Source organism: Populus euphratica, unplaced genomic scaffold (genome assembly GCF_000495115.2).
Source record: "Populus euphratica unplaced genomic scaffold, PopEup_1.0 scaffold360.1, whole genome shotgun sequence".
NCBI lineage: Eukaryota > Viridiplantae > Streptophyta > Magnoliopsida > Malpighiales > Salicaceae > Populus > Populus euphratica.
This window is the reverse complement of record NW_011500251.1, coordinates 31211-38613: the sequence shown is the minus strand read 5'-3', so window position 1 is coordinate 38613 and position 7403 is coordinate 31211. Positions and strand designations below refer to the sequence as shown.

Genomic DNA, 7403 nt, shown 5'->3' with positions numbered 1-7403 from the left:
TCGTCAAGCATTCATGATTATAACTTATGTTAACAACAAATCAAGTTTCTTTTATAGCTTAGGTGTCAGTTATACTATATAGTATGAACTATGAAAGTGCCAAGCATTTGTTGTACCAAGTGTTATACAACATAAATCAAGATTAGTCATTTAACAAGCAAAGTATTAAAGAGTGAACAAGATAACAAATATAAAACATGTTAGTATCAAACATTAAAAAAAAAAAAATAGAGGTCATTTGAGCTTCTAGAACTCTAGATATGGGCCAAACACTGAATTGTGTTCGGGCTGCAGGACATATTCGAACTTCTTTATTGTTGTTATAATTTGGACTTCAAAATAGCCTTTTTAAAACTAAAACTCCACATGAAAGTTATAAGTCTGTGTCTTACCTTTCAATCCATATAAAGTAAACCTAAATCCAAGATCTACAACTCTAGATATGACCCAATTACAGAACAATATTTCGGTTTGGACTGCACCAACATCTCTTTTTTAAGTTTGGTCATCTCTTTGTCCTTTCAATTTCAGTACTTAAATTCATCAATCAATCCTTTCATTTATGTGATAGGCCTGTATTTAGAATGAACATTTACCAAAAATTAAAGGTATCTTATATTATTAAATATGTTATTATAAAACATGCTTTAGTTAAGAAGTTATTAATACTTCAAGTGCAAAATGATAATATAAAACCTTAATAAAAATACACTTTTAAGTACTAATCAACCCCTTTTCTTTTTTTCCCTTCATAATTTCTTCACTTTATTTCTTGTTAATTTCTTACCGAACGATGTTTTCTCTACCTAGTAATCTAAAACTTGTGTAGACATAACAATTTAGGTGTTTTTCTCTTAAATTTCATGCAGGAAAAATCTGAAATCTGCCCCTTCTTTTTTGTCTCAAATGTCCACCCGTATGGAAGAGAGAATGGGGTATTTATAGTCCCATTCTTTTTTAATTATACTTTGATCTATTCTTTCCTCTTTTCTTACAATTGAGTTATACCTCTTATCTTTTTTTTTTAAAATCCTCCCCTTAAGAATTTAATTTATTTGATTTTCTCCACACATTTAACCATCTCTTCTATTTTTTGTAAAGGTTTATTCTTGAGTTTTACAAGAGAAGCTATAGCCTAAGAACACACATGGAGATGAGTGAAAATCCAACTTATGAGCATGATATGGATGCAAAAATGGAAAGCAAAGACACCTAAAGGTACGCAAGAAATCATAATCAGGAGTACGATTAAATAAACACTTAAATGGGGATTGATTTTAAGAACAAGAATAGGTATACGATTGATAAGATACACCAAGGATTCAAAAGTATAATTCCAAAACCCTAATAGGACATTACATTATACTAGGAGGGTAAGGCTAGTTTTGACAATATATCAGTGCTGACATTCAATAGTGCCATTTTGCTCATGAGAATGAGAACAAATTAAATGGTAATGAATGATAGAAACTGTTTAACTTGTGATATTCATCACCCAAATCAGTTTGAACATATTTAATTTTTCATGAAAACTAACGCTCAACAAGAATTTGAAAAAGGAGGAAATAGAAAATACATCGAATTTCATAATAAGAGGATAATACCATATATGTTTCATATGCACATTAAAAAAAATAAAAATAAAAAGTAATGAAAACCATTAGAGGAAAAAATAGGAGCAGGGCTCCAAACATCACTAAAGATTAAATCAAGTGGAGCAATAGTTTGTGACCTGTAGGTTTTAACAACAGACGTGAAGACTTGCCTAATAAATAAGCTTGACATTGAACAAGAGAACATCTAGAGGTACAAGCTATTTTATTTTTGGAAACTAAAAAATTAAAAACATGGGAAATAGAATGACTCAATCGACGATGCTACATATAAGCAAACATAAAGACGTAAGAAGACTAGTAAACATAAGGGATTGTATGGTAGAAGACTCAAACAAAACACATAAACCATTGTTACTCTGACCAGAAATGAGTATTGTCTTGGTGATGTGATCTTTTACATACAACACAGAAGCATGAAATTCAAAATAGACATTATAATCACGATAAAATTTTTGAATATAAAATAAAGGTTTTGTAATATGAGGCACATGAAGAAAATAGATAAGGTAAAAGTGTGTTTTGGGGGTATGTAACATGGTATGTCTAATATTGGATATGGAAAGGCCTTTATCATCACCAACATGTAAATGATCATTACTAAGATAGGGTTCAAACCCAATCAAAGTCACAAGATCAGATGTAACGTGTTAATTTACTCTAGTGTTCGAGAACCAATCCACAATGTTAGGAGAAGAGTCATTACCAAAAACAAGATTGGCAATCAACTATTGTCCATGGCTATGAAGCTGAGAGCATTAAGGGATTGTATGGCTAAAGAAGTAGAGCTGGCACTTGACATGATTCCCAAAGGAGCAGTTAAGGGACAACTATGAAGGACCAGTATTCCTTCTATTTCGTTGTCAATTGCCCTGCTTCTAGTCATTGTTAGTACCTGAAAACCATCAAAATCAGACTTCTGTTGGTGGTTATTGTCATAACTCATTTTTGAGTTATTCCCCAAATGTGTTTTAATCACTGTTAAAAAAAAAATAGCAGGACATGGTGCCGTTTTAAACGGCACTATGCATGTTCTCCTTCCCTGTGCATGTAGAAGTAGTGAAGAAGAAGATTTTAAATCTCCTTTTCCTGGTCAATTTCTCTACCACCCCACTTGCCTAAAAAACCTGACACTACCCATACCCACAATACCCTGCCACCATGATGAAGTAAGAGGAAGGCCATGCCCTGCAGCGGCTGCATAGGAGCCATCCCACACCACCATGCCCTACATTTAGATAGGGTATGGTGAACCTCTCCCTCGATTGCCTATAAATATGGGGGAAAAGAAGAATTGAAAGGGGAGGGAAGGTTTTGAAAAGAGAAAAGAGGGGAACATTTGAAAACAGAGAAGGAATGAGAGATTTGAGAAAGAACTGGAGAGTAGAAAAAAAAACTAAGGGAAGGAAAGAGTTTTTTGAAAACAAAACACAGAGAGGAATAAAGAAAAGGAAGGGGAAGATGGAGAAGATTTAAAAACAAGGAGTTTCTTTTAAAACAAGGGAAGAACACCCATTGGTGGCCATCGTTTTTCTCCTTACCATGAACCGCTGCCATTCTTCATCACTACCACAACTAGCACTACCAGCGCCATTGTCATTCTTCCTCAGCCTCTCACCATCTTCCTCCCCCTGCTACAATGCCCGTGAAGAAGAAGAAGAAGTTGGCACCTCTACATCAAATGGAAAAAATAGTAGCAGAAACTGCCCGCCATCACAAAGAAGAGCCACCATCACTCCACCACTATGAGCCACTGTCGCTCCGCCAACAACAGCAGCAACCATTAGAAATAGAAAAAGAAAGGAGAAGCAGGAGACCGAAGTAAGGAGAAGAAGAAACATAGAAAAAACAAAAATAGAGGAGAACAGAGTAGAAGAAAAAAACACGGAGATGAAGAAGAAAGGCCGATGACCGTCCAAATCTTTCTCTAGTCAGAAACCGCTAGTAGCACCGCCTTGAAGCCACAACAGGTTCACCCCACTTTCTTCTTCGTCTTCTTCTTCTTCTTCGCTGCACCGTCTCCACTGTTCACGTAGCATGTGAATAGTAGAGAGTGTTTCACTGTTCACTAGGCCGGATAAGTCTGGCCTAGCCCAAAATGAGTGGGCCACATCCAGCCTAGTAAAAAAAATTGTGATTTTCCCATGTATTTTTCTATTGAATTTTGCTTAATATTGTTTTATATTTTTATTGTAAAAATACAAATCTAGTATTAAAATATATAGTTTTCATCGAAACATAAAAAAGAAGACATGTCTTTGTTTTCATACATACGATCAAGTCTCTAAAAGCAAAACAAAATCATATTATATTTTCATACAACAAAGAAAACTTCAAAAAAATATGTTTTAGCATGCATTTTGGCTTTAATAACTAGTTTATTAAAGTTACGAGAACTTGGCCAATATTTCAAAAAAATCTAAAAAATAATTTTTTTCTTTTAATATCAGGGATTACGAATTTATACGTAAAACATATTCTCGATATTAAAAAGGTAGTTCTTTTGTTGACATTAGGATGGTTATGTTTTACTTGATAAGATAAGGATCTTCTTACCGAGGAGGACTTTTCTTAAACCATAAACATACCAACAATTAGAAATATGATACAACTGTAGCATATATCAAATAATAAAACAATGCAACTTACCTTAGGTAGGGCATATTTGGGGTGCTAATACCTTCTGTTTATGTAACCAGTCTTCGTGCCTGATCTTTGAGACTAGTTAGGATTCCTAGTGACCAAAATACTAGGTGGCAACTTCCATTCCATTTCCACTGATAAAAGACAAGAATTCCTTGTCTCTCATATTTTCTAGATACAATACATATGAGTATGGAGGATGATCGCCATGACACTGCATACGTGCGAAAATTATTGTGGTTGCTATTGGAACCCCAACTGCCATGAAAACATCCTCTATTACGGCTGAAATTGGGATTGTTGTTATAGGTGGCAGAGGATTGATGCTGGGCAACATTCGCTAAGGGTGGCATGGGTAGCAAAGGAGGATTGACAACCATGGATTGAAGGGAGGTCTTGTGAAGGAATTCAGGAGCAAGGAGATTGCTATAGAGATCTGCATATGAAAGAGGTTTTGTCTTGGTTGTAAAGCTGGTTACCAAGTCTTTGAACTCACCATGAAGACCACGAAACACATATAAATTGAAATCTTCAAGAGAGATTGGTCGACTAGTAACGACTAACTCATCAAATAATGATTTTTCCTTCTGCATATATATAGCAACCGAAGCATCATCTTACCGAAGATCTTAAAAGGACCAAGAAGTTGCACAATGCAAGAATTAGATAGGGAGAGCTTGTTCAATAGTACGTCAAACACAATAAAAGGTCTAACAATCGACAACAAGATGCAGTATATCCATTGAATGTGAAGAAATTAATGCACTCAAAATAAGTTGATCTTATTGCTTCTAACGAAGAAATTAATGCACTCAAAATTATTATTTTATTTCATTTAATGTTTGTATCAGATTTCATCCTCATTTTTTTTTTATTTCTATTAGTTTTTGTTTTTTAATTTTGGATGATTGGAAATTTTTCTTCATGATTTTTTTAGGTTTGTATTATTAGGGTAACCTGGTCTCGTGACCCGGGTCACGGGTTTCAAAAATTAGCTCAATTTGACTTTGATGTTTTTTTAGGTTCTTTAAAAAAAAAAAAAACTTTTTTAGTTTCATCATTCGACATTAGGTTATTGGGCCTTTAGCTTTGTGATTTTTGTCACTTTTTTCTATAGGTTATCAAAATCTCATATCTCGAGTCAGAGGTTAGTCGAGTTAATCCGGGTTACTTGGGTTTTTCTTGACATTTTTTCTTGATTTATGTTCAGTTTCGTCTTTTATTATTTAGTTTACTTGAGAGTTAACTTGTTTTATTCAAATTTTTTTATATGTGGTTATTTCGACCTCACAAGCAGGCAATGAGTTTGTGATGCTAACTAGAGTTAGGATTTTTATTCTTTTTAAAATTGATTTTTTTTCAATTCGTCCTTCAACATTTGATTTGCTAGTAATTGAGTTTTATTTTTTAATTTTTATAAAGTTATTTCATTCTCATTTAATTTTTATTTTGTTATTGAATAAGATTATTAAGACTTTTTAAGAATATTTAAAGAGTATTTTTTATTATATTGTCAAGCGTTAATTTTTTTTGTTAGTCATTGTGTTGTTTTTTTTGTTTTTTTATTGTCATCAGCCTTTTTTTATAATTATATTATTAAATCAACCAAGTTTATTGAATCTATTCAAATCCTAAATTTCTCTTATTTTTTTTAAATATTATCATTGCTTTAGCTTTATTTTGTTTTTATGTTTGAAAAAACTTAAGCCATGTCATGTCATATAGCAAGCCACATATCCAATGCATATTACCTGCTATCATATCCACATTTTTATTTAAAGCATTGTTATTAAATTTGGCAATATCGAGCATGTTAATCTAGTGGCCTATTGATCAGAGATCTGATTTGTGCTAGTGTTAAATTAAACGAGTATTTTAAGTTAAAACTGAGACAACAATTTGTCCCAGCGGAACCCAAGAGCAAAATGTCACCTGAAGCATGGGGAGTGAGGTCATAGTGGAGCTCCAAAGAAACTAAACCAACGCCAACGTTGTGGGAGAGATTGTGAAGATAGAAAGAAAGATCTCCCCGAAACATGAATCACTTGCTAGATCATTTGATGAAGAGCTTAGAAAGAAGAATTCAGGGCTTCTATATACTGAACGAAATGGAGAAGTTGCTGGCTATTCCTGGCCCTCTTCTTTGTGTGCTTCTATCACAAAACTTGCAGGTTTCAATACCCATGACTTATTTCTTCCTCTCTTTTAATTGTTTTTCGGTTATGTTTTATTCTTTTTGCTGTTTAACAAACCCATAACCTGTTTGATGAAAGTACTCAAAGAGCCATGGTTTCCTTTTCTCTGAATAGAGTGATTGATTAGGCAAAACCCACTAAAAACCATTTAGTATAATTTCTTTTTCTTGTTATCTGATTGGCCAGGACTTGATTTCTTATATGGGTGTTTTTCTTTGTAAATGGCAAGTATAAAACAGTGAAGGAGAACTATAGAAGTCAATGCCATGGAGAGGCATTGCTTAAAGCAGCAATTGAGAAACGCAAAAACAGAAAGGATGTTGTAGCCCAATGAATAATAGGGTTTCAGTTTTCCTGCTCTTTTATTTAGCTTTAGCTTGAATGCTTAGATGTCTCGGGTGCTTATTTGTGTGATGCTATGGGCTGAGCACCTGCTTCCCGAATGATTTCTCCCTCCTTTCAATAATGAAATTTCTTGTGATTAAAAGTTTTTTAACCCCGAAACAATTTTTTTACTGTTTATGCTTAATTTAATGTGTAATTTTAATTTTTTGAATTAATGCGTTCACTATCACTCTACATTACTAAAAGAACTTTCTTTGTGTAAATATAAATATTCTTCATGTAAATATCAATAGTGAAGGAGATTTTTTTTATTTCTATCTTTTTATTATTTTTTTTTAGTTTTTTCAATTTAATTTTATTCTTTAATATTATATTAATTTTAAATCGAACTTAATAATTTATTTCAATTTTTTAATTAAATTATTACAATTTCAAATGAACATTTTAATATTTAAATATTTAGTTAGTGCCTAATTTTATAAATATTTATTTTTATTATCATATTATTAAAAAAAATAGTTATAAAAAAATATTATTAAATCTAATGAAATCCATGATTCAGGTTGCAGGTTGCAGATCGTTAAGTTATGATTAAATCTAATGAAAT

At 32.6% G+C, this 7403-nt stretch overlaps 1 long non-coding RNA gene across 1 annotated transcript; it reads left to right on the top strand.

Moving 5' to 3' along the window:
• Nucleotides 1-5968: 5968 nt before the first annotated feature.
• On the top strand, nt 5969-6966 carry LOC105112717 (uncharacterized). Its single transcript, XR_839812.1, has 2 exons — nt 5969-6427; nt 6691-6966. It is a non-coding gene; the product is annotated as an uncharacterized LOC105112717 (long non-coding RNA).
• Nucleotides 6967-7403: the final 437 nt, after the last annotated feature.